Source organism: Agelaius phoeniceus, chromosome 12, assembly GCF_051311805.1.
Source record: "Agelaius phoeniceus isolate bAgePho1 chromosome 12, bAgePho1.hap1, whole genome shotgun sequence".
NCBI lineage: Eukaryota > Metazoa > Chordata > Aves > Passeriformes > Icteridae > Agelaius > Agelaius phoeniceus.
The window spans coordinates 9,973,783-9,981,427 of NC_135276.1; positions in this window are offsets into that span (position 1 = coordinate 9,973,783).

The following is a 7,645-nucleotide window of genomic DNA, read 5'->3' on the forward strand; positions in this document are numbered from 1 at the left end:
CTGCTTTAAAATCTGGGAGCAAGCAGTTCACATCATCATTAAAATCCCTGAAGTGATTCCTTGGCTTTGAGGCCTGATGTTAGATTTATTCCCAAGAGTGGGTAAAAGTATCCACAGGAAATTTTTTGTCCTATTCCATTGTGGTGGTTGCTTTTCCTGCCTGAGCTCTGTGTTTCTACTGTGTGAACTTAGGCAAGAGGATCTAATTTTGTTTGCCCATGTCTGTCTAGTTTGTAAACCAAGTCACACAAGGCAGAGCTGCCTGTTCCAAGATGTTCCTAAAGCACTGTGTAGGATCCAGGTCTTGGTGAAGCCTCCTAGATGCCAACAACTACTATGAATGATAATAATGAATACAAGATATTAATTAGTAGTTTCTATTTTACTAACACAGTGGAATGGGAAGCTCTTTCCTAGGAAGTGGATACTGTGAGAACTGCAGGATGAGACTTCATTTTTTTTGGCTGTATGTAGTGCAGGATAAATGCAGGTCAAGCTCTGTTAGGACTGCTAGGCCTGTTGAGTCAATAACTCATCCTCCATTGCAAACATCCCCTATGAAGTAATAATATGTTGCTTTGGCACAGTTGACTTAAATTAATTATGACTCTTCTACTCAGCTGAATGTCGTGAAAGTATTTTTCTCAAAATGCCCACACTGTGAGAGTTCCTTATTCTTTGCTAAAGCAAAGATCCATTAACTGGACTATGTTATTTTGAAGTTCTATACATGATTTGAGCCAAGGTAAATTATTTTGAAGTGGAAAACTATAATCCAAAATAAAGAAAATTTAACTGCTTCTTTGTTTTGATTGCTGGTGAAGAAGTAAAGTTCACTTAACATAATGAAGATAGTGGTTGCATTACAGTCTGTGAGTGACCGTGGAGTTATTCCATGGAAAGCCATGGAACACTGATAAAATGTAGATGTGAATGCTGCAGCAGTAGCCAAGCAATGAGGAAGTTAAGTGGATGAGACGGTTGGAATGGAAATGGAAATCATTAAAAGTAGGTGTCAGGGTTTTGACATGTGACTATGACTTTAGGCAGTTTTGCAACTGATATTGAAAAAAAAAAATAAAGAGACAAAAAGAAACATCCTATTAGAAAAAGTTTTCAAACTTTGCAGACAAAAAATATAAGCCATTCAAGCAAAGCATTGAAAACACTACTACATTTCCATATGTTGTACTTTTTCAATTCCTGCAGTTTATAGTGACTTATCGATGGTGTGGCAACAGAACACCTGCACGGACCAACTGGGGCTGCCTGGAGCCCAGCAGGAGTAATACTGCCTCCCACTGCCCCAGCAGGGGGTTTGGGGGGGCCTGTCTGATGGGTGAATGAGATGGATGCTTAATTCTTTCTTCTTCTATTCTCTCTCTCCTTGCTCTCTGTGTCTTACACAGACTCTTGAGTCATTAGTGGACTGCCTGCTGTAGAGATCTCTGGGCTTTACACAACCTGGCAGTCTGTCACTGGAAAGGAGATCTAAATCAAATCACAGGAGAGAAGAAGAAAAATTTCTCTTGTGAGAGCTGTCACCTGGCTTTTAAAGATGGCTGGGATATGAAGGGGAAAGAAGTATTCAGAAAGAATGTATTTCCATAATCTGGCAAACTTTTTCTAGTTTGAAATATTTTATCATTGTGTAGGGAGTTTTCATTTGTCTCCTTGGTCTTTGTGACCTCATATGCATTTTTGGTCCCTCACATCCCAGTGTGTACAGTAATCTCAATCCAGCCTGTCCATGGGAGACAGTAGCTCCTGACTCTAACTCCTAGGAACAACTTCTGGAATGAAATAATGCTGTGTTGATATAAATCACTAATGTTATATATATTTCCCATGAGACCAGTTTTTTAGAATACATGGAGTTGTGGCTCTGATAGCACCAGAGCTGTGGTCTGTCTCTGCTCTGCATACCATTTAAATATAATTAATAAAAATGGACTTACAATTCTCTTGAACTGGATACTGCAGCTGGACTGCTGTAAAGGTTTGAATTATATCTCTACTGTGGTGAAGTGCATTTGATTCTGTGTAAGAAATTTTGCTAATACCATGTCTACATTTGTTCATTGTGAATTGCAATTCTTCTTGTGTCTTTGTTTCACCACATTGAAATGACTGTAATTTCTTTTTTCCTTTGTCCCTATCCATGTGAAGGCTAAAAGAGGACAAAGAAACCCCCAAGGCTCTGGTGCCAGGCAGTACTGCCAGAAGCCCCACTGGCACCAGACAGAATGAACACCTAACTCAATTTCCTGCACTTTTGGCAAATCAAATTTGATATTAACTGCAGTACATTTTTCTTGATATGAAAATGCTTTTAGCAGCTTGATTAGGACTTTGTCTTCCACAGTGCTGTGTTTACCTCACTGTCAAGTGATATCTGAAATAATTCCACTCATTAACATTTTCTACGTAATAAATGTTTGACTTCCACAAATTTCACTTGTTTTCTAGAATTGCTAACTGAAAGACATTTCCAATCTGGGGTACTTCATAGCAAAATTGAAATCTTGTCTTCCTTTGAACAAGTCAGACTTTAAAAGGTGGAGGAAATGAAAACTTCAGTATGACAGCAATTCCACCCCAGCCATGATTAACGTGCTGGGATGGATTCTCAGCTGTGCTGAGTTTGGCCTTCGTGAAGCTGAGCAGAGCCAGGGGGAGCAGTGGCACAGAGCCACCTTTCCAGTCCTTTGATCCCGGGCCAGGCAGGGCAGGACTGGCTGTCTGCGTGCTTTAAAGCAACCCTAGAGGTGTTTCACACTGTGCACTCATGGGGGATGCAGGGGCTGCAAACGCCCAGAGCTGCCCAGCCCCTCCTCAGTGCTATCCTGGGCACTGCTCTCCTCTGCTCCCCAGCCTTGCTTGTGACCCTAGCACTTGTCACCACGAATCCTTTACAGTTGCTGCTTTTAGAAGTAAAAAAGTCAAAGTCAGAGAAAAAATATTTCCTGTTATGCTTAGGCATATAAGGAATTATATCTTTAACCAACACATTAATCTTATTTTGGAACAAACCCATTTTTAATTATTCATGTTTATTTCAATGTCTAAATCCATTCTATTAAGTGTTACTATTAATCCTGAATAAATATTTTATTTTTAGAATTTATATTTACCATTACATATATTTGAGGAAATTAAATTTGCATTTTTTAAAGCACTTGGATATAGGAAAAACAGTTTCCTGAATTAAGGCAAAACTCTTCTATTTGGGTGTAAAAATGATTCACTTTCTTTCTTAAATCTATCAAATATTACTTCTCTGCCAGGACTTTATGTTGGTTTTGTAGTAATCTTAATTCTGAGAAAATAGTTTTCATTAGTCATATTTGCAGATTACATACTCATGAACTGTTTTAGATTAATGTGTTTATCACAAAAATATCTTGTAGACTATTCTACTGTTGTGATCCAATTTTCTGGATTTGAAATTTAAAAATTATTCTGTTAAAATTTCTATTTTCAAAGGTAAGAGCTATTTAAAATGGAAGACTTGCTACTTGCTGCTACTGGCGTGCTCTTTGAACTAGGTTGTCTAAATTTTTCCCTTTGGATGAGACCTTTATGGAAGGAGGGACAGATGATCCTGTGTATTTGCCCAGTGTGTGGTTTCTGAAACATCTGGTGCTGGCTCTGCTGGAGGCAGAGGAGAGTGGGACAGGGAAGAGGGGGAGGAAGCATTCTTCTGGAAAAACTGCTTTTTCTGTTGTTTATTTTTAAGTCTTATCCAGATTGCTCTAGTTTTGAAAGTTCTGGCTTTCTTTCCAGTTTACAACTGAGTTTTTCTGTCTTCATACTTGTCAAGTGTAAAAACAATACAAGAAGTTAAGAGCTCTATGGTACACTGTTGTTGAAATAATATTGTTCAGTCATCAAGCCAGCAAAGTCTGCATCTAGGTATTAATCTGTCCTTAACTTTCACTTTTGTAAATTCTGGCTGTATTATTTTTACCTGTGCCTTTAGTGCTCCTTTATTTGTTAGGGCTCACTAAAGGATAAATATATCTCAGCTTGGAGAGTCAAAAAAACCCCAAAAAACATAGACATTTGATTTAATAATTTCTAAATATTTGTTCGGCTTTAGTATTTTGCTAATTATTTTCAAGGTTTTGTAGGTTTTGGTTTGATGGTGTTATTTATTTATAAAATAAGTACATTTATAAAGAAACTTATGCTATCAGATGCCATCAGAACAGCTTGAAGAAGGTGTGTGAAGTGTCTGCTGTGTCTGCTGCAGGGCTGGTTCTGTTTGGCCCAGGTCAGGAGCTGTGACTGCCTGGCTGCTGGGGGAATGCAGAGCCCAGGACTCTGCCCCAGGGGGAACTGGGCTCTCCCACCCTAGGCTGGATCAGAGGCAATCATGGCCTGGTGCTGCTTCTCTTGGCTGAAAGCACTGGGCTTAAACAGTGAGTGTGGTTCAGGGCTTGGAAATCTCGTATCTTACTTCAGCTGGAAAAAGCTATGTGTTTCCTTAATTATTTTCAACCTCTAGGTCTGAAAGGAAGAAGTTAATGAAAAAAAAAATTCAAAACCCCCCAAAGTCTCAAAATACATGAAAAGTTGTGTGATGCAGAGGTGCTAGTAGAACTCAAAAGCAAGGACATCATATATGGCAGGAACCAAGATCCATTCAGATAAAGCTTTCTTATTTACTGCTGGAAAAAATGCTTTCAAATTAAATTCTCATCTGTTTCTTCCTAAATGGTCCAGTTTTAGGGGGGACAATTTACAGCTGGAGATGTAGAAAGGAAAAGCAGCACAGCTCTAGGGATGTGTGGGTAAAAGCTGGACTGGATAGGGAGCTGACTGGGACAGGGAAGTTTACAGAAGGCTGACACCCATCAAACAGCATTTTGGAGGGGCAGGATGGACTTCAAAGGGAGAGCAAAGGCTGGGGACAGGCAAGAGAGACTTTTAACTGGACTCTAACTCCTCTAACCAATGACACAGAAGCTCCATGCTAACCAGTCCTGACCCAGCTTTAGCTTGAGCCTTTTCCTGTCCTCTTCCTCAGAGAAAATAGCTTTTGTTCATTGTTAAGAAGAAAACATCAGAGTGTGTTCACAAGGGAGCAACATCCACTGCATGACTGGAAGCCCTTTCATGCTTTTCCTTCTCTATTTCCATCTCTGTTTTAGGAATATTTTCTCCTTTGTGACTCTTCACAATTCCCATTGATGGCAGTGGACCAAAATTGCTCCTCTGAATTTTTTTTTATCAGCTTCCAGTGGGAAACCATAAAGGGTCTAATTCTGATCTCAAAACTAGAGGATACTTGGTACTTATATGTATCAAGACCTTAGAAAAATTACTTCTCATAGTAGTGGTAAGGCTGACCTAGAATATTTCCAAAGAAAAGGCTTTTCTGTGAAATATTAAGTTAACAAGGTGTGCTAAACTCATGTGTCTCACTTTGAAAGCTTGAGGGTTTAGAAGTGGGAAGCTCTCTAAATTCAGAAGAAAGATGAAAAAGTTGAGAAACAGAGGAACAAGAGTGGAAGGACAATGTAAGACAGCTTTTCTTGGCCCTCTGTGACCAAGGCAGGCTCAGAAAGTTGCAGCCTGTCAGACTGAAAGGATCAGCTGGCTGTTATTTTACTCAGGTGAGTAAGATTTCAAGACAAGGGCTTCACATTAAAGTTTCTGAAGCTTTCCAAGAGCTTCTCTTCCATCAGGTATATTCCATATAAACCAAAATGGCTTTTAGTCTCTTAAAAGCTTTCTCTACACATCTTTTTAGAAATCTTAAACTTCATATTGTAAATCTATAAGTATTTTTAAATTGTAAAATTGATTCACAAACAAGTAGTTCTGTACTAGTTGGAAATTTTCATGTGTTATAAAAACATAATTTATCTTTGAACAAATTCCAAAACCATGTGAATCTTAAATTCAGCCTAAATTTTGCTTTTGTAGAGCTATTTTTTTGTTAATTATTGCACATGTAAGCATTTGGGTGAGTGCCTTGGAGAATAGAAACAATAGGTATATTGCAGTGGGAAATAAATCCAGGCTGCAAGTCACACTTGCTCGTGGGCAGGGTGGCACTGCCCTTTCCTCCTCCAGCATGGCCACAGGCTGGCCAGCAGTGTCCCTGCTCTGAGCATCCTCCCTAGCACAGGAAAATGCTCCTCCCCTGAGCAAACACCCCCTTGTCTGTCCATTAGAGGAGTCAGGGCCTCGGGGTCACACCGAGATGAGAGGATCAATGATATTGTCATCCCTAGGTACAGAAAACTAATGATATTTTCAATAAATAAAATTACAACTTTATTTTCTGGTTTGTAGGCTTGTAGGGTATGTCTGAGTGACTTTTCTCAGAAACCACAAAGGTTAGAAACTTTTCTCCTTTTGTGATTCTCATGTTAGTAACTGGCTCCAGATGGTTTAACTGTAAGAAAATAAGTACTGGGAGGGTTGTAACTATATCATTCATGTAGCAGCATTGGGAAGAGCAACCTGAAGAGGCTGATAGTCAGTCCTTCTCCAAGAGGTAACATTGAAGGCAATTAGGTGTAGCTGAGCAGTAAATATTTGAGAAATAAAACATGGTCATGGAGAGTAATAAAAGATAGTTTGGGGTTTCTCTGGGACCATTAAGTACAGGAGGGTCATCAGATTAAACAGGAGCAAAAGGAAAGTAAGAATCTCAGTTATTTTTCTGCTTCAGCATCATGTGCAAAGATGCTTACAGAATGCATCTTTGAGAGGCCAAAGTTTACTGTAAAAAGGAGAAAATTGTTTCTGGAATATTTTGCACATTTATAAAACAGATTCAAACCTTGCACACTCTTTACATGAGATCTGAGGTGCTTTCTCTGTAAAAAACCACATGTGGTGGTCTACTACTGACTAATACAGGCTCCACTAATTCATGTGAATTGACATACTTGTAGCAAAATATTTAAAACATAGAGGTTAACAAAGATGTCATTAGAGTGATGGATTCTCCAGTAAATACTCCCTTTGAGAAAATGTGTCATAGCAGATATTCTCCTCTATAAATTGTACTAGTTTGTGGTTTAGAAAGACTGCAGGGAAATTGGATGTTGGAGTTGGGTTTGCTTCCCTGACTGAGGAATCCTGGCTTAACAACAAAATTCAAGAGAGTATGTGAAAAGTATGAAGAAATCAACATATCAGGTCATGGTAGACACACTGTATTTATGCATTTAATGCTTCCTTTGGACCATCTCAATATATCTGGGTTTTATCTGACTGCCACACAGATGTTTGAGAATGCTCACAGACTAACACACATTGAACTCTTGTAAAAGCATTTGGAAAAATAACAGGATATCAGTTATTCCATGCAAACTGCTGAAGTAAACTGTACTTCAAATGCAAATCCCTTCCAATACTCAGGGAGGTGCAGATGTAGCTGTGCTTGAAGAGATTGATGAGAAACAACAGAATTGGAATGAATTAAAGCAGTGTTATCAGATTGGGGTGGGGTTTAGATTTTTTTTTTTTGTGAGGGGAGCAAGCCTACTTTCTTGTCAGGGAATTTAGAAATCTTCCCAAGCATCTTGGCTGAGATTCCCATGTGCTGGAACCTCCTTTGTGTGCAGAGGGAGCTGCACTCCTGCCCCAGCCTGGGCACCCTGCTGGACCCAGCTGCTGCCAC